This window comes from Heterodontus francisci, chromosome 5 (genome assembly GCF_036365525.1).
Source record: "Heterodontus francisci isolate sHetFra1 chromosome 5, sHetFra1.hap1, whole genome shotgun sequence".
Lineage (NCBI taxonomy): Eukaryota > Metazoa > Chordata > Chondrichthyes > Heterodontiformes > Heterodontidae > Heterodontus > Heterodontus francisci.
In genome coordinates, this window is record NC_090375.1 from 77,261,119 (window position 1) to 77,282,016 (window position 20,898).

Here is a 20,898-nt window from a genome sequence, read left to right on the forward strand (position 1 = left end):
CAAAGCCTCCACGTCCTTCTGGTAGTGTGGCGACCAGAATTGCACGCAATATTCTAAGTGTGGCCTAACTAAAGTTCTGTACAGCTGCAGCATGACTTGCCAATTTTTATACTCTATGCCCCGACCAATGAAGGCAAGCATGCTGTATGCCTTCTTGGACTACCTTATCCACCTGCGTTGCCACTTTCAGTGACCTGTGGACCTGTACGCCCAGATCTCTCTGCCTGTCAATACTCGCAAGGGTTCTGCCATTTACTGTATACTTCCCACCTGCATTAGACCTTCCAAAATGCATTACCTCACATTTGTCCGAATTAAACTCCATCTGCCATTTCTCCACCCAAATCTCCAACCGATCTATATCCTGCTGTATCCTCTGAAAATCCTCATCACTGTCCGCAACTCCACCAACCTTTGTGTCGTCCGCAAACTTACTAATCAGACCAGCTACATTTTCCTCCAAATCATTTATATATACTACAAACAGCAAAGGTCCCAGCACTGATCCCTGCGGAACACCACTAGTCACAGCCCTCCATTCAGAAAAGCACCCTTCCACTGCTACCCTCTGTCTTCCTTGACCGAGCCAGTTCTGTATCCATCTTGCCAGCTCCCCTCTGATCCCATGTGACTTCACCTTTTGTACCAGTCTGCCATGAGGGACCTTGTCAAAGGCTTTACTGAAGTCCATATAGATAACATCCACTGTCATTCCTTCATCAATCATCTTTGTCACTTCCTCAAAAAACTCAATCAAATTAGTGAGACACGACCTCCCCTTCACAAATCCATGCTGCCTCTCACTAATATGTCCATTTGTTTCCAAATGGGAGTAAATCCTGTCCCGAAGAATCCTCTCTAATAATATCCCTGCCACTGACGTAAGGCTCACCGGCCTATAATTTCCTGGATTATCCTTACTACCCTTCTTAAACAAAGGAACAACATTGGCTATTCTCCAGTCCTCTGGGACCTCACCTGTAGCCAATGAGGATGCAAAGATTTCTGTCAAGGCCCCAGCAATTTCTTCCCTTGCCTCCCTCAGTATTCTGGGGTAGATCCCATCAGGCCCTGGGGACTTATCTACCTTAATGCTTTGCAAGACACCCAACACCTCCTCCTTTTTGATAATGAGATGACTGAGACTATCTACACTCCCTTCCCTGGGCTCATCATCCACCAAGTCCTTCTCCTTGGTGAATACTGATGCAAAGTACTCATTTAGTACCTCGCCCATTATGTGCTACATGTTCTAAATTTGGCATTAAAGAGATGTAAGAGTACACCCAAAGCATTACTAAATGCTAACTGTATGCACCCTAATTGTAATATCATGACAGCTAGATGGCTGCCAAGCAGTGATACTCAAAACTGCCATCATCTCTTACTTTGGTTGATTCACATTCACCGGGAAGTTTCCTAGGTCGATTTTTTGCCAGTTTGTCTCCAACAAAATAAATCAATTAATTTATTTTAGTCTATGTTACTTAGTGCCCATCTTTATTCATTGTTTCCATTCTATTTCATGACTTAAAAAATTCTGGCCATGCATCGTGTTGGTGATGTACACTCGATTGCCGACATTGTAAGAGAATTAAATACTTTTTTTATGGTCCATATTTTATGGCTACATACTTTATAGTCCTGTCAGTCAATTAATACCTTCTGCAATGATTGTCTTAAGGCTACACCTGACAATATAAAGCTCCAGATCCCTATAAGCCTACTGCTAATTATTTTAGTTGATTCATCTAAAGTGCTTCATCAACCCAAAGAATAAGATCCACTTGCTATGGCAAAACATCACATTATTAGGTACTTAGGAGATGATTACCGCCACTATATACTTAAAAGTCTAGATCTCCTTGGTACTGCATCTCATCAGCAATCAACAGTAGTTCTCGTTTTGAATAGAAATATCTGCAGTCACAACTGGATGCAACCAATGCCCTTGGTAGCTTCATAACAGCGGAGGTTTAGTTTTCTATATTGTTACTAGTAAATGCTGTATTACGTGAACAGAATTCAGCATTATGCCCCTCGAACTGCTGACCTCATTAATTTGTCTCCATCCTCTAGAATTGTCCCCACCTCCTTCAAGACCATGGTTATTAACTCTCCTCTTCAAAACACTCATCCTTAACTTCTCCAATTAATGCCCTATCTTCAGTCTTTCCTTTCCTTCCAAAGTAGTGGAATGCATCACTGTCTCACAACTCTTCTTCCACCTCTCCTACCACTCCTTCTGACTTCCATTCACAGCACCAAGACTACAACAGTCAAAACAGCAAAATACATTGAAATTCTGTGACAACTCCACACCCATCACACCATGTCCAGTACTGTTCATCTGTGTCACTGCTCTATGCTCATACTGATTATAATTGTGAAATGAGACAATATCTAATGCCTCCTTTGGTATGTGGGAAGTCGTGGACGCACCATGTCCTTGAATAACACATCTGTGGGAAGTGTCACCGGCTGCAGAACCTTGAGATCCGGGTTTCGGAACTCGAGCGGCGTATGGAGTCACTGTGCTGCATCCACAAGGCAGAGACCTACGTGGATAGCACGTTTCAGGAGGCAGTCACCTCAGAACATAACAGAGCAGAGGCAGAGAGAGACTGGGTGGCTGCCAGACAGACAAGGAGGTCAAGGTAGGTAGTGCAGGAGTCCCCAGAGGGCATCCCACTTTCTAACCAATATTCAGTTCTGAGTACCGATAGGAGAAAGGGTTCCTCTGGAGAGCGCAGCGAGAGTCATGACCAGAGCACCATGGGTTGCTCAGCTGTGCAGGGAAGGAGGAGAAAAAACAAGAAAGCAACAGTGATTAGGAGAACAGATAGGAGTTTCTGTGGTCGCAGACGTGATTCCAAGATGGAATGTTGCCTCCCTGGTACAAGGGTCATGGGCATCACCGAGTGGCTACAGAGCATTCTGGAGGGCGAGGGTACACAACCAGAGGTTGTGGTCCACACTGGTACCAATGATATAGGAAGAAATAGGGGTGAGGTCTTGCAGACTGAGTTTAGGGAGTGAGGAAAGAGACTAGCAAGCCGGACCTCAAAGGTAGTAATCTCCAGGTTACTCCCAAGGCCACATGCTACTGAGTAAAGAAATAGGAGAATACACCAAATGAATGCGTGGCTGGAGAGATGGTGCAGGAGGGAGGGCTTCAGATTTCTGGGGCATTGGGACCGGTTCTGAGGATGGTGGGGCCTGCACAAGTTGGATGGTCTACACCTGAACAGTACTGGGATGAATACCCTTGCAGGAAGGTTTGCTAGTGCTGCTGGGGATGGTTTAAACTAGTTTGGCAGGGGGAGAGAACTTGAGGGCAGTTTCAGACAGGACAATTTCAGGGCAGGGAACAGGAGGCAGAAAATAAGCAAGTGACTCTGAAAGACAGAAGAAGCAAAGGTTAAAAAGTGTGCAGCACGGGAATTTGGCAGTGATAAAAGGTATTTATTTAAATGCAGGAGTATAGTAAATAAAGCTGATGAGTTGAGGGCTCAGATAGACACATATCAAAACAATATCACTGCTATAACTGAAACTTGACGTAAAGAGGGGCAAGAATGGCAGCTCAACATCCCTGGATATAGAGTTTTCAGGCGGGATAGAGAAGGGGCAAAAAAAGGAGGGAGTGTAGCATTATTGGTTAAGGAATCAATATGTTAACATATGTTAAATGAATCATCAAATGAGACCATATGGATTGAGTTCATAAATAAAAAAGGGGCAGCCACACTACTAGGAGTGTACTATAGACCCCCAAATAGTGAGAGGGAGATAAAAGAACAAATATGTAGGCAGATTTCTGAGTGCAAAAACACTAGGGCAATAATAGTTGGGGTTTTCAACTACCCTAATATCAACTGGAATACAAACAGTGCGAAGGGCACAGAGGGGACAAAATTCTTGAACTGCATTCAAGAGAACTTTTTTAGCCAGCATGTAACAAGCCCAATGAGAGGGGGGTGCAATTCTAGATTTAGTCTTCGGTAATGAAGCTGGACAAGTGGATGAAGTAGCAGTGGATGACCATTTTGGAGATAGTGACCATCATCCAGTTAGTTTTAGCATAATCATGGAAAAGGACAAAGATAAAACAGGAGCAAAAGTTCTAAATTGGGGGAGGCAAATTTTATAAAACTGAGGGGTCATCTGGCAAAAGTGGACTTTATACAACTACGTGAAGGAAAATCAGTGGGAGGCATTCAAAAGTGAAATACTACAGGCACAGTGTGGGCATGTCCCCACGAAGATAAAGGGTGGTACTGCCAAATCTAGAGCCCTCTGGTTATCTAGAGGCATACAGGGTACGTTAAAGCAGAAAAAGAAAGCTTATGATGATCACAAAAAGCTTAATACTTTAGAAAGCCTAGGGGAGTATAGAAATTGCAGGGCTGAAGTAAAAAAGGAAATTAGAAAAGCAAAGAAAGGACATGAACATTTATTGGCAGGTAAAATCAAGGAAAACCCAAAGATGTTTTATCAGTACATTAAGAGAAAGAGGATAACTAAGGAAAGGGTAGGGCCTATCAGAGATGTACAAGGGAACTTATGCGTGGATGCAGAAGATGTGGGCAGGGTTCTAAATGAGTTTTTTGTCTCTGTCTTCACAAAGGAGAAGGATGATGCAGACATTGTAGCAAAAGAGGAGTGTTAAATATTAGATGCAATCAGCGTAATGAGAAAAGGAGGTACTAGAGGGTCTGACACCATTGAAAGTGGATAAATCACCAGGGCCGGATGGATTGCATCCCAGGTTGTTAAAGGAAGCCAGGGAGCAATTAGCGGATGCGCTGAGGATCATCTTCAAATCCTCACTGGATACAGGAGAGGTGCAGAGGATTGGAGGTCTGCGAACATTGTACCATTATTAAAAAAGGGTGTGAGGGATAGGCTAAATAATTATAGGTCTGACCTCAGTGGTGGGTAAATTATTCGAATTAATTCGGAGGGACAGGATAAATTGCCACTTAGAAGAGCATGGATTAATTAGGGAAGTCAGCATAGATTTGTTAAGGGAAGGTCATGTCTCACTAACTTGATTAAGTTTTTTGAGCAAGTAATAAGGAGGATTGAGAAGGGTAGTGCAGTGGATGTGGTCTACATGGAATTCAGTAAGGCATTTGACATGGCAGACTGGTCAGAAAAATGAAAGTCTATGGGATACAGGGGAATGTGGCAGGTTGGATTCAAAATTGGCTCAGTAACAGGAAACAAAGGGTAGTAATCAATGGATGTTTTTGAAAATGGTAAGTGGTTTCCAGTGGCGTTCCACAGGGTTCAGTGTTGGGTCCCTTGCTGTTTGTGGTATATATCAATGATTTGGACTTAAATGTGGGAGGCATGATTGGGAAATGTGTAGATGACGCAAAAATTGGCCATGTAGTTGATACCGAAGAGGATAGTTGTAGACTCCAGAATGAGTTGGTTGAGTGGGCAGAAAAGTGGCAAATGGAATTCAATCCAGAGAATTGTGAGGTAATGCATTTGGGGAGGGCAAACAAAGCAAGAGAATATACAATAAATGGGAGGATATTGAGCGGGGTAGAAGAAGTGAGAGACTTTGGAGTGCACGTCAACAGGTCCCTGAAGGTGGCAGAACAGGTAGAGTGGTGAAGAAGGCAAATGGAATGTTTTCCTTTGCTGGCCGAGGTAGAGAATACAAAAGCAGGGATGTAATGCTGGAACTACATAAAACACTAGTTAGGCCACAGCTGGAGTACTGCAAACAATTCTGGTCACCACATTACAGGAAGGACATAATTGCTCTGGAGAGAGTACAAAGGAGAATTACAAGAATGTTGCCAGGGTTTGAAAGCTGCAGCTATGAGGAAAGATTGGATAGGCTGGGGATGTTTTCCTTGCAACAGAGGAGGCTGAGGGGTGACATAATTGAGGTGTACAAAATTATGAGGGGCCTAGATAGAGTAGACAAGAAGGACCAATTCCCCTAGCGGAGAGGTCAATTACCAGGGGAGACAGATTTAAGGTGATTGGTAGAACGATTAGAGGAAACATGAGGAAAACCTTTTTCACCCAGAGGGTGGTGGGTGTCTGGAATTCACTGCCAGGAATATGGTAGTGGAGGCAGAAACCCTCAATTCTTTGAAAAGGTACCTGGACATGTACTTGAAGTGTTGTATCCTGCAAGGTTACAGACCAGTTGCTGGAAGGTGGGATTAGATTGGGCGGCTAGTTTTATTGGCAGGCACAGACACGATGGGCTAAATGGCTGCCTTCTATGCTGTAATTTTTCTATGTTCTTCTCCTCCTCTGCCCACAATGCCATCTCCAATGCACCCCTGGGCCCTGATGTTCCACGCAAATGAGTGGAATGGAACTGTCGCTCACTCTAGCCAAGATAGGAGTGGCGCTGTTTACATGGCCAGGGTAGGTGCATCAAGGGCTCCTGCCCGAATTGCCAGGCAAAATATTGGAGTAGCACTGTACTGCTCTGACAGAGGAAAGGAAGTCCAACAAGGCCCTGAAGAAAATTCTCTGCTTTTGTGAATGAACAGAAGAACCCTTGCAGAAGTGTATCCCCTATAGCGCTCATTCATACTACATCACCAGTTTTATAAGAAATTTTGTTTCAATTTCACATATCACCCTATTTTCCTGCAGCTTTTAGTTTAAAATGAAATCTTTCATGTATCGTCTTGTTAAAATTTGAAAATCAATATAAACCGATATGTATTATTCTCAAATAAGTCAAGGAGGTTTGCCACATAAAATTTTCTCTTCTCAATCAAAACTGGCTGTCTCTTCAATTCATTGCTATGGAGATAATCCTCCAGCCTATATTTTAGAATAGATTCAATTCTTTCACGTGTTGTTGATGTTCAGCTGAAGGGCTTTAATTGACTGGGTTAAGTTTGTCAACTTCTTATAAATAAGTTATGCATTTACTTGTTTCCTGTTCTGCAGAATCTAGAGTTCAGAATAATTCCTTCATGCCAGCCATGCTCTGAAAAAATTCTCATTTCCTTCAGAACTCTATGAATATCCCATCAGGCCTATGGAGATCAGTTAGTCTTAAATCCTTTTAATTTATCATGTACCTCTGCCACATGATGTTTAAATCCTCTCAAAGACTGGGTCTACTGCAAAAAATTGTTACCTTCCAGTGAATACTTTGAGAAAAAGTAATTGAATTTAGTGTATTAGAATATTCTGGACAATGTCCAATAATGTGTCCATGATGACATCCAAGATGCATGTAAATGGCAATGCACAAGCAAAATACAATTCAAAGATGAAAAAAATGCTCCAACATGATGTGTCATCACAGACTAAGTGAAGCTAAATGATTGAGCAAAAACTCCATGAGGCTTTGCACATTTACACAAAATACCAGTCAGTTGCGCTTTGGAGAAGCCCTTTAGAACAGATCTGCTCTTCAAAAAGATAAGAATGTATCTGAGAGACTGTTAAAGGGCAAATAAAAGAGTAAATGCTTTACATTTAAGACATCCCTCACATTAACTCCACTTGGATGCATTCTTTGTGGTAGTGCATGTATACAGATTTAGAATGGCAGGTAACCTGGTAAACTCTTAGAAATTGTTTGACTTTGTGGACAGAGCGCCTTGCCATTATTAGTTTATATGGAGAACTCAGGCACATAATGTTTTTGACCAGTTCAAATTGGAAAATGACTTATTTCCTCCCTTAATTAGGACTCAGAGTACTAATAGCCCAGTTTAGTTTGCTTGTTGCAGTACAAACGGTGCCTTGGGTTTCTGAATGTGTGAAGTAATTTAGGTGGCAATTAGTAACAAATGTGTTAATGCATTTGCAGGAAATTCCTCTGTCTGTTATTTTAAAGGGTGCAAACCCATAGAACAGAGAATATAATTTCATACCAATGTATTAATGACTTCATTACTATTGTTTCACAGCAGATGTTCCAGTGCCTGGGGCTATTGGATTGCCTGGATGTAGTGAATGGACTCAATGGCACAGACTTGATGGGCCCAATGGCCTCTTTCTGTGTCGTAATGACTATGAATATAGGAAGATTAAATCTGGAGGAGCACATGCCTGTAAGTCAGCTCACTCAAATTTTCCATAATTTAAATTATTGGCCCCATTCGGACATGTACTTCTTCCTGCCTGATTTTCCGGTGTTCACTGTGCCCAAGTGATCCAATAACACCAGGTGCAGCAACTGGAACATCTGTCCCATTGTCAACAATTAAAACATTACAGCCAAAGTGGGGATTATACTAAAGCATCTGATTCAGTTACAGGCAATCATTATGGCCTCATCTGGCTTCCTGGCAGCTGTGAAACTTCACAGAAGAAACAAAATTACTTCATTGTGCCCAGTCATAGAAATACAAACATGTAGACTGATTTTAGATTTTTTTTTGCTTTCAGTTTGTGTTTAATCCTTCTTAAGTTTTCATTTGAGTGAAATGGTACCTGCAAGATAATCAGCACTGTGATAAATAACTGAAGATAGTTCACAACACCACAAAAGAAAATTTAATTTGTTCTGCTTCTATTGTAATTGTTAAAAATTATAAAAGTATTTGATCATGCTGCACAACTTTAGAGACACAAAATAGCAGAAATAAAAAGTTATCACATATAAAATAATGGAATTAATCAGATATAAACTTGAAGATTAGCAGTAGAATAACTTATTTAACAGAAGTCATCATGGATTTAGAAGGGCAGATTCTGCTTGTCGAGTTTCCCTGGCATTTTTGAGGAAGTGACATGTCAAGTGCACTCGACAGCAGTCTTTGTGGCATAATTGGTTAGCACATTCAGATGTTAATCGAAAGTTTGGTGATTAGAGGCCTTTCAAATGAAGCCTTTCATTGTTTTAGCACTGTGGGTGTGCCTACACCACATGGACTGCAGTGGTTCAAGAAGGTGGCTAACCATGACCTTCTCAAGGGCAATTAGGGATGGGCAACAAATGGTGGCCTGGACAGCGACACTCACACCCCATGGAAGAATTAAATAAAAACTATGATGAGCTCTCTGATGTGTTGCACTAGATTTCCAGAATGCACCTAACAAAAGTTCCATTTGAAAGGCTATTAGTTAAACTCAAACACTGTAGGAGAAACATTGGGATTGGAAACAAAATTGACTGAAGAACAGGAAACAATGGGAATTAAGTTCGGGTTACTGGTTAGGGAATTAAGGCAGAGTGGAGGAGCAGGGCGAGGGAGAGAAATAGATGGCAGGGTCTCCCAGGGACTGGGGTCTTTTGACCACAACAGTTTTCTAATTTTCATTAACTAGTTAAATACAAAAACTGAATACAATTTGGTCAAATTTGCAAATGATACCAAACTATGACGGACATTGCAACCAGAGAAGGCAGGTCACAAATTACAGCATGAGCTGGGCAAAATATTTCAGAACAATAGCAGACATAACTTAATGCAGATCAAAATATTGTATGACATGCACACACTTGATGAATGGTGTTGAGACAGTTTGAAAGAGCCCGAAGATTCTTAATTAAGGTGACACTCAAAATGCTCAACCAATGCAAAGCAGCAATCAACAAAGCCAATAGAATATTGAACTACATTGCCATATCAGTGGAAATCATAATCAAACTCTAGTGTTCTGGTCACATCACACCCGAGTACTGTAACAAAAACAGAAAGTGCTGGAAAAACTTAGCAGATCTGGCAGCATCTGTGGAGAGAGAAGCAGAGTTAACATTTTGGGTCAGTGACCCTTACTGTGTATAGTTCTGAACACCAAGACCAATTTGTACTCAGTTTTTGTATTTAAATAGTTAATGAAAATTAGAAACTATTGCGGTAAAAAAAAACAATCCCTGGGAGACCCTGCCATCTACTTCCTTCCCAAGCCCCGCTCCTCCACTCTGACTTTCTTCCCTAATCAGTACCCATCGTTTCCTGTTCTTCAATCAATTTGGTTTCCAATCCCAATCTTCCCCCTACAGAGAATGTGTACAAGTTTGATCCCCAGTCCTAGAGATCTCAATAACGAGGTAAGACTACAGAAACATGGGCTCTTACATATGAATTAGGAGCAGAAGTATGCGATTCGGCCCCTCGGGCCTGCTCCGCCATTCAATAAGATCATGGCTGATCTGTTTGTGGCTCGAATTCCACACTCCCATCTACCCCCAATAACCTTTGATCCCTTTTTCTAACAAGAATCTATCTACCTCTGCCTTAAAAATATTCAATGACCCTGCCTCCACCACCTTCTGAGGCAGAGAGTTCCAAAGTAGCACAACCCTCAGAAAAATTTCTCCTCATCTCTGTCCTAAAAGGGCGACCCCAAATTTTAAATCAGTGCCCCCTAGTTCTGGACTCACCACAAGAGGAAATATCCTTTCCACATCCACCTTGTCAAGACCATTCAGGATCTTATATACTTCAATCAAGTCTCCCCTCACTCTTCTAAACTGCAGTGAAAATAAGCCCAGTCTGTCCAACCTTTCCTCATAAGACAACCCGCTCATTCAGGTACCAATCTGGTAAACCTCCCCTGAACTGTTTCCAAAGCATTTGCATCCTTCCTTAAATGAGACCAGAACTGCACACAGTATGAGAGCTGTGGTCTCACCAATGCCCTGTATAACTGAAGCATACCATCCTTACTTTTATTTTCAATTCCTCTCTTAATAAAAAGGATAGCATTCCATTAGCCTTCTTTATGACTTGCTGTACCTGCATACTAACTTTTTGTGATTCATGCACTAGAACACCTAGATCACTCTGCACCTCAGAATTCTGCAGTCGTTCTCAACTTAAGTAATACTCTGCTTTTTTATTCTTCCTGCCAAAGTGAACATCACATTTTGCCACATTATACCCCATCTGCCAGATTTTTGCCCACTCACTCAACCTATCTATTTCGATCTGCAATCTCCTAATGTCCTCTTCACAACTTACTTTCCTACCTATCTTTGTGTCACCTGCAAATTTAGCTACCATGCCATCACTCCTCCCATCTAAGTCATCCTGCCAATCAGAAAAAGTATCCATCTATGCATAATAATAAAAGGGAAAATACTGCGGTTGCTGGAAATCTGAAACAAAAACAAGAAATGCTGGAATCACTCAGCAGGTATGGCAGCATCTGTGGAAAGAGAAGCAGAGTTAACGTTTCGGGTCAGTGACCCTTCTTCGGAACTGACAGATATTAGAAAAGTCACAGATTATAAACAAGTGAGGTGGGGGTGGGGCAAGAGATAACAAAGGAGAAGGTGCAGATTGGACCAGGCCACATAGCTGACCAAAAGGTCACGGAGAAAAGGCAAACAATATGTTAATGGTGTGTTGAAAGACAAAGCATTAGTACAGATTAGGTGTGAATACACTGAATATTGAACAGCAGCAAGTGCAAACCTGAAGAAAAACAACCTGAAAAAAACAGTGGGTAAGCAAACTGAACAAACTAAGATGAAATGAAATAAATGCAAAAAAAGATTGTAAAAAATGTAAAAAGGAATGTAAAAAAAAGGAAGAAAAAATAACTAAAAATGAAAGTAAAATGGGGGGCTGTCATACTCTGAAATTATTGAACTCAATGTTCAGTCCGGCAGGCTGTAGTGTGCCTAATCGGTAAATGAGATGCTGTTCCTCGAGCTTGCGTTGCTGTTCACTGGAACACTGCAGCAATCCCAGGACAGAGATGTGAGCATGAGAGCAGGGGGGAGTGTTGAAATGGCAAGCAACCGGAAGCTCAGGGTCCTGCTTGCGGACTGAGCAGAGATGTTCCGCAAAGCGGTCACCCAGTCTGCGCTTGGTCTCCCCAATGTAGAGGAGACCACACTGTGAGCAGCGAATACAGTATACTACATTGAAAGAAGTACAAGTAAATCGCTGCTTCACCTGAAAGGAGTGTTTGGGGCCTGGGATAGTGAGGAGAGAGGAGGTAAATGGGCAGGTATTACACCTCCTGCGATTGCAGGGGAAGGTGCCATGGGATGGGGACGAGGTGGTGGGGGTAATGGAGGAGTGGACCAGGGTGTCGCGGAGGGAACGATCCCTTCGGAATGCTGACAGGGGAAGGGAGGGGAAGATGCGACTGGTAGTGGCATCATGCTGGAGGTGGTGAAAATGGCGGAGGATGATCCTTTGGATATGGAGGCTGGTGGGATGAAAAGTGAGGACAAGGGGAACCCTGTCACGGTTCTGGGAAGGAGGGGAAGGGGTGAGGGTAGAGGTGCGGGGAATGGGTTGGACACGGTTGAGGGCCCTGTCAACCACAGTGGGGGGAAATCCTCGGTTGAGGAAAAAGGAGGTCATATCAGAAGCACCGTCATGGAAGGTAGCATCATCAGAGCAGATGCGTCGGAGACGGAGAAACTGGGAGAATGGAATGGAGTCCTTACAGGAGGTAGGGTGTGAAGAAGTGTAGTCGAGGTAGCTGTGGGAGTCAGTGGGCTTATAATGGATATTGGTAGACAACCTATCCCCAGAGATGGAGACAGAGAAGTCGAGGAAGGGAAGGGAAGTGTCCATCTATGCATGTTTTCTGCCTGCCAGCCAATTTTCTATCCATGCTAATATATTACCCCCTACACCATGAGCTCCTACTTTGTGCAATAACCTTTTATGTGGCACCTTGTCAAATGCCTTCTGGAAATCCAAGTATAGTACGTTAACAGGCTCCCCTTTATCCACAGCGCATGTTACTCCTTCAAAGAACTCCAATAAATTGGTTAAACAGGATTTCCCTTTCACAAAACCATGCTGACTATTCCTGATTACCTTAAGTTTTTCTAAAGATCTGAAGAGGTGATCTTACAGGAGGTACAATATAAATACAAAGTTGCAAATGGTATAGAAAAGGCAAATCTTAAATATTAAATTGAAATGCAAGAATGAGCATGGGGTTGCATGTTTAAATTAGTAAAAGGCAAATGTAGTACTAACATCCAGAATTCTTTCCTCACACAAGGGTTTTGAAAATAAAATCACAAAGATTTATCCAGTCAGGTGTTTCAGCAATGGACATAAAAGTAAAGCCACTGTACAGAACATAAAAATAGCAAAGTCTAAATAGTTTCACAAATCAGAGACGGTCATTCCAGCACATGCTGCGAGATGAGCGCAGCGATAATAGGACACATTTTCCTGTATGGGGCATCTCGCAGCTTACCCTGTTAGTTAGACTTAAAATTGCGTGTGGAGATTTTATGTTTTACCCACAAAGTTGCTGGAAGTGCAACCAATAACAGTGCAGCAAAGGCACGTTTTGAAGCTTTTTTCTTAACCTCAAGATTCCACTCAAATTCATTTGCATACCACCAAACATAAAATAGAACCATAGAAAATTATGGCACAAGAGGCCATTCAGCCCATTCGTGTCTGTGCCAGCCAAAAAAAAAACTAGCCGACCAATATAATCCCACCTTTCAGCACCTGATCCGTAGCCTTGCAGGTTACAGCACTTTAGGTGCAGGTCCAGGTACCTTTTAAATCTGAGTTGAGGGTTTCTGCTTCCACCACCATTACTGCCAGTGAATTCCAGACACCCACCACCCACTGGGTGAAAAAGTGTTTAGAACATAGAACATCGAACAGTACAGCACAGTACAGGCCCTTCAGCCCACGATGTTGTGCTGAACCTTTAACCTTCTCTAAGATCAAACTACCTACATACCCTTCATTCTACTATCATCCATGTACCTATCCAAGAGTCGCTTAAAAGTCCCTAATATATCTGCTTCTACTACCACCGCTGGCAGTGCATTCCACGCACCCACCACTCTCTGTGTCAAGAACCTACCTCTGACATCTCCCCGAAACCTTCCTCCAATCACCTTAAAATTATGCCCCCTGGTGATAGCCCTTTCCGCCCTGGGAAAGTGTCTCTGGCTATCCACTCTATCTATGCCTCTCATCATCTTGTACCCCTCTATCAAGTCACCTCTCATCCTTCTTCACTCCAATGAGAAAAGCCCTTGCTCCCTCAACCTTTCTTCATCAGACATGCCCTCCAGACCAGGCAGCATCCTGGTAAATCTCCTCTGCACCCTCTCTAAAGTTTCCACATCCTTCCTATAATGAGGCGACCAGAACTGAACACAATATTCCAAGTGTGGTCGAACCAGGGCCTTTTAGAGCTGCAGCATAACCTCGCGGCTCTTAAACTCAATCCCCCTGTTAATGAAAGCCAACACCCCATACGCCTTCTTAACAACCCTTTTTTTCCTCATGTTCCCTCTAATCCTTCTACCAATCACCTTAAATCTGTGCCCCCTGGTAATTGACCTCTCTGCTAGGGGAAACAGGTCCTTCCTGTCTATTCTATCTGGGCCCCTCATAATTTTGTACACCTCAATTATGTCACCCCTCAGCCTCCTCTGTTGCAAGGAAAACAATCCAGCCTATCCAATCTTTCTTCATAGCTGCAACTTTCAAGCTCCGGCAACATCCTTGTAATTCTCCTCTGTACTCTCTCCAGAGCAATTATGTTCTTCCTATAATGCGGTGACCAGAACTGAAAGCAATACTCCAGTTGTGGCCTAACCAGTGTTTTATACAGTTCCAGCATTACATCCCTGCTTTTGTATTCTAGACCTTAGCCAATAAAGGAAAACATTCCGTATGCCTTCTTCACCACTCTATCTACCTATCCTGCAGACATGCACTCCAAGGTCTCTCACTTCTTCTACCCCTCTCAATATCCTCCCATTTATTGTATAGTCCCTCACTGTTTGCTCTCTCCAAATTCATTACCTCACACTTCTCAGGATTGAATTCCATTTGCCACTTTTCCGCCCACTCAACCAAACCATTGATATCATTCTGGAGTCTACAGCTATCCTCTTAATTTTTGTGTCATCAGCAAATTTCCCAATCATGTCTCCCACATTTAAGTCCAAATCATTTATACCACAAACAACAAGGGGTCCACAGAGCCCTGTGAAACACCACTGCAAACCGTTGTCCATTTGCAAAAACATCCGTCGACTACTACCCTTTCTTTACGGTCATCGAGCCAATTTTGAATCCAACCTGCCATATGCCCCTGTATCCCATGGGCTTTCATTTTTCTGACCAGTCTGCCATGCAGGACCTTGTCAAATGCCTTACTAAAATTTATATAGACCGCATCCACTGCACTACCCTCATCAATCCTCCTTGTTACTTCCTCAAAAAAACTCAATCAAGTTAGTAAGACATGACCTTCCCTTAACAAATCCATGCTGACTATCCTGGAGTAATCCGTGCCTTTCTAAATGGCAGTTTATCCGGTCTCAGAATTTATTCTAATAATTTATCCAGACTGACCAGCCTATAATTATTTGGCCTATCTCTCAAACCTTTTTTAAACAATGGTATAACGTTCGCAGACCTCCAATCCTCTGGCACATCGCCCGTATCCAATGAGGATTTGAAGATGGTCCTCAGCGCATCCGCCAGTTCCTCCCTGGCTTCCTTTAACAACCTGGGATGCAATCCATCTGCTCCTGGTGATTTATCCACTTTCAAGGATGTCAGCCCCTCTCGTACTTCCTCTCTCATTACGCTTATCGTATCTAATATTTAACACTCCTCCTCCTTTGCTGCAATGTCTGCATCATCCCTCTCCTTTGTGAGGACAGAGACAAAAACTCAGAACCCTGCCCACATCTTCTGCATCCACGCATAAGTTCCCTTGTACATCTCTGATAAGCCCTACCCTTTCCTTAGTTATCCTCTTGCTTTTAATGTACTGATAAAACATCTTTGTGTTTTCCTTGATTTTACCTGCTAATAATTTTTCATTTCCTCTCTTTGCTTTTCTAATTTCCTTTTTTACTTCACCCCTGCACTTTCTATACTCCTCCAGGCTTTCTAAAGTATTAAGCTTTTTGTGATCATCATAAGCTTTCTTTTTCTGCTTTAACTTACCCTGTAAGCTTCTAGATAACCAGAGGGCTCTGGATTTGGCAATACCATCCATTACATTTGTGGGGACATGCCAACACTGTGCCTGCAGAATCTCACTTTTGAATGCCTCCCACTGGTTTGCCACTGATTTTCCTTCAGGTAGCTGTATCCAGTTCACTTTCGCCAGATAACCTCACAGTTTTGTAAAATTTGCCGTCCCTCAATTTAGAACTTTTATTCCGGTCTTATCTTTGTTGCTTTCCATGATTACGCTAAAATTAACTTATGGTCACTGTCTCCAAAATGGGAACCCACTGCTACTTCAGCCACTTGCCCAGCTTCATTACCGAAGACTAAATTTAGAATTGTGCCCCCTCTCATTGGGCTTGTTACGCATCGGCTAAAAAAGTTCTCTTAAATGCAGTTCATGAATTTTGTCCCCTCTGCGCCCTTCACACTAAAGCCTGGCTACCTGACCCAAACCTGACTATATGGGCTGGATTTTACCTTAGGCAGACGGGAATTCGCCACCGACATAATGGTCGGGGGCAAACGCACCTCCGCCTAGCCCGGGGATCCATCCCGCATTTTATGGGTCCCCGGGCTTTAACTGTCCTGAGGTGGGACTTCCACCCGCTTGAGGGAGGAGGGGCGGCACAGTGGCACAGTGGTTAGCAACGCAGCCTCATAGCTCCAGGGACCCGGGTTCGATTCTGGGTACTGCCTGTGCGGAGTTTTCAAGTTCTCCCTGTGACCGCGTGGGTTTTCTCCGGGTGCTCCGGTTTCCTCCCACAGCCAAAGACTTGCAGGTGATAGGTAAATTGGCTGTTGTAAATTGCCCCTCGTGTAGGTAGGTGGTAGGGAATATGGGATTACTGTAGGGTTAGTATAAATGGGTGGTTGTTGGTCGGCACAGACTCGGTGGGCCGAAGTGCCTGTTTCAGTGCTGTATCTCTAAATAAATAAAAAAATAAAATAAGTTAGCTGCTGGCCAAGCAGCGGGCCAGCAGCTCTTATTCCCAGCAGTGCTATAGGGAGCAGTGGCCACTGCTGGGATTGCAGACCAGCCGTCGTTATGGAGCCAGGAGTGAAGGTAAGTTGGGCATGCTTCACACCAGGGAGCGACCGATCCCCCTGGTGAGGCATGCCCAACTTACCTTCACTCCTGGCTCCATAACGACGGCTGGAGTGGTCATTTGGGAGGATGGGGCATCTTGGGTCCCGGGGGTGCGTTGGGAGGCAGGGGTGGCCCTCAATCGGGCACCCTGTGCCCGACTGCCATGACACCCCCCCCTCCCGGCAGCTATCGCTGGGCAGCTTTTCACGTCCCCAACACACCCGCTTGCCACGGGTAAAATACCCTTGGCAGTGGGCGAGGATGCTTAAGTGGCCTCCCGGAGCCTCCCACTCAATTTTACGCTGCCCCCACGCCACCATCCGACCCGTTGGGGCAGCGTAAAATTCAGACCCATGTGTCGGGTTCAGGTCGGGTCTGTATGCTGTGTCCAGCATTTGGGCACAGGTCGGGTCAGGCTGGACTGTACTGTTTTGTTTCGTATTTTCATTTCAATCTACGATTTTTTTCTGTTTCAATAATATGTTTGTTATTTTCCGGTCAGGTCGGGCATGATAAAACATTAAAGGACTCGGGACTAGGTTGGCTGCTGTCGGGCCGAGTTTTAATTTTATACCCGAGCTAAGGTTTGTACACTGTTTGTACCCAGCTGATATCAGGGTAGTTGAAATTCCCAAATATTACTGCCCTATAGTTTTTACACTCAGAAATTTGCCTACATATTTATTCTTCTATCTAGATCACTGAAAGTATTTAAAGAGGAGGTAGATAGATTTTTGAAATATCAGAGAGTTGATGGATATGAGGAGCTGGCATGAAAGAGTTGAGGTCTGGGGCAGATCAGCCATGATCTCATTGAATGGAGGGGCAGGCTTGAGGGGCCGAATGGCCTACTCCTGCTCCTATTTCTTATGATCTATTTGGGGGTCTATAGTACACTTAGTAGTGTGGCTGCCCCTTTTCTTTTATTTCTGAACTCCACTCCATATAGCCTCATTTGATGATTCATTTCACATATCATCCCTGCTCACAACTGTTATTGATTCCTTAACCAATAATGCTGCACCCCCTCCTTTTTTTTTATCCCCCTCGATCCCTCCTGAAAACGTTATATCCAGGGATGTTGAGCTGCCATTCTTGCCCCTCTTTAAGCCAAGTTTCTGATATAGCAATGATCTTGTGTTGCCATTGGCTTCATTTACTATACTTCTTGCATTTAAATAAATCCCTTTTAACACTGCCAAATTCCCGTGCTGCACACTTTTAAACCTTAGCTTCTTCTGTCTTTCAGAGTCACTCACTAATTTTCTGCCTCCTATTCCCTGCCCTGAAATTGTCCGATCTGAAACTGCCTTCAGGTTCCCAACCCCCTGCCAATCTAGTTTAAACCATCTCCAACAGCATTAGCAAATCTTCCCACAAGGGTATTTGTCCCGGTCCTGTTCAGGTGTAGACTGTCCGTCTTGTACAGGTCCCACATTCCCCAGAACCAGTCCCAATACCCTGGAAATCTGAAGCCATCCCGTCCGGCACCATCTACCATGAACCAGCACAATTGTTTTTAAAAGTACCATTTTTAAAAAAAATTGCTTTAAAAATATTCCTTGATATATTTAAAAGAGTGCTAACTAGGTGCCATTTGATTAATACAGCTGAAAATGGGTTTACCACAAACAAAAAGCATTTTTAATCAGGGTCAATGCACCACCCGTGAGTAATTGGATTTTAAATGACTGAAAATAAGAACGCAAGAAATAGGAGAAGTAGATCATATGACCCCTCGAGCCTGTTCCATTCAATACGAACATGGTTGATCTTCTGCCTTAACTCCACTTTCCAGTCTGCTTCTCATATCCCTTGATTCAACAACAGAACATCCACAATCCTCTGGGGTAGCGAATTCCAAAAGATTCACAACACTGAGTGAAGAAATTTCTTCTCATCTCTGCCCTAAATGATTGGCCCCTTATCCTGAGACTGTTCCCATGTTCTAGATTCCCCAGACAGGAAACAATCTCTCAGTGTCTACCCTGTCAAACCCGAGATCACCTCTCATTCTTCTAAATTCCAGAGAGTATGGGTCAATTTACTCAGCCTCTCATCATAGGACAACCCTCTCATTCGAGGAACCAATCTAGTGAACCTTTGCTGTACTGTCTCCAAGGCAAGTATATCCTTCTTTAAATATGGAGACCAGAACTGTGCACAGCACTCCAGATGTGGCCTTACTAAAGCCCTGTACAATTGTAGCAAGACTTCCTTATTCTTGCACTCCAATCCCCTTGCAATAAAGGCCAACATACCATCTGCCTTCCTTATTGCTTGCCGCACCTGTATGCTAACATTGTGTTCCTTGTACGAGTACACCCAAGCCTCTTTGAACAACATTTCGAAGTTTTACACCTTTTAAAAAAATATTCTGCTTTTCTACTATTACCAAAGTGAATAACCTCACACTTCATCATATTATACTCCATCTGCCACTTTGTTACCCACTCATTTAACCTGTCTATATTTCTTTGCAGCCTCTGTGTCTCCACTAAGCTCGAGATCAGCAAACTTATTAACATTACTCTAGATCTCTTCATCTGAGTGATTAGTATCGATTATAATTAGCTAAGGCCCCAGCACTGATCCTTACAGCACTCCACTAGTTACAGCCTGGCAACTTGAAAATGTCCTGTTTATCCCTACTCTGCTTCCTGAGGGTTAACCAATCCTCTATCCATGCTAATATAATACCCTCAACTCCACGAGCCCTTATCTTGCGTACTAACGTTTTATGTGGCACCTTACTGAATACCTTTTGGAAATCCAAGTATTCTGCATCTACTGGCTCCTCTTTATCTACTCTACTTGCTACATCCTCAAAAAAATGCTAATAAATTTGTAAAACATGATTTCCCTCTCGAAAAACCATGTTGACTTTGTCTGATTGTACAAGGATTTTGTAATTGCGTTGTTAACACTTCCTTAATAATAGATTTCAGCATTTTCCTGAGACATAATGTCAGGCTAACTGCCCCGTTTTCTCTCTCCCCGCTTTCTTTAATAGCAGTGTTACATTTCCGAACTTCCAATCCACTGGGGCCATTCTAGAATCAAGGGTATTTTACAAAATCATAACCAGCACACCCACCATCCCTGCAGCTACTTCTTCTAAAACCCTGGAAATGTAATTACCTCCTCACTCTTGTTAGCCCCATGGTTACCCTCTATGGTATGTAATTGTGTCTGTTTCCACAGCAGAAGACACAAAAGAGTGGAATCTTATGAGTGCCGTGGCGTTCCCATCCACAGCACCAGAAGTTGTCGTAACTTCCACTTCCGCCACAAATCCTATTTTCCACACAATTTTGAATTTAAATTAACCATACAGTGACGGGCACGAGGGACACGTGGGATCATGCAGCCGGGGTGGCCTTTCATTTGGTGGAACCCACCATCACTGAAAGTGAAAAGCACGAATCAGCTACTAGAATTTTACACTTGGGTAAGGCTGACTTTACCGGGATGAGACAGAGACTGTCGATGGTAAACTGGGTAGATCTGTTAATGGGTCAAACGACTGAAGAACAGTGGAGAACATTTAATGAAATACAGAGCGAGTATATACCCTGGAGAGGAAAAAGCTCCACTTCACAGAAAAAACAGCCATGGACAACTAAAGAGATTAGGGATAGCATAAAACAAAAAGGACTTACAAAAATGCAAAACGCAGCACAGATCTGGCCAAATGGGATCGATACAAAGACCAGCAAAGGGTCACAAAGCAGCTTACAAGAGCTACTAAAAGAGATTATGAAAGGAAACTTGCAAGGGACACCAAAATCAATAAGATGATATTTTATAGTTACATAAAGGGAAAATGGATGGTCAAGAGCAATGTAGGCCCACTAAAAGCTGAAAATGGAGATATTGTCATTGATAATGGGGAAATGGTAGACATGTTGAACAACTACTTTGCCT

At 43.1% G+C, this 20,898-nt stretch overlaps 1 protein-coding gene across 1 annotated transcript in view; it reads right to left on the reverse strand.

Annotated features, from left to right (window-relative positions):
* LOC137369926 (RNA-binding Raly-like protein) overlaps nucleotides 1–20,898 on the reverse strand; it is a 600,853-nt gene that overhangs the window by 322,098 nt on the left and 257,857 nt on the right. The window lies entirely within an intron of this gene.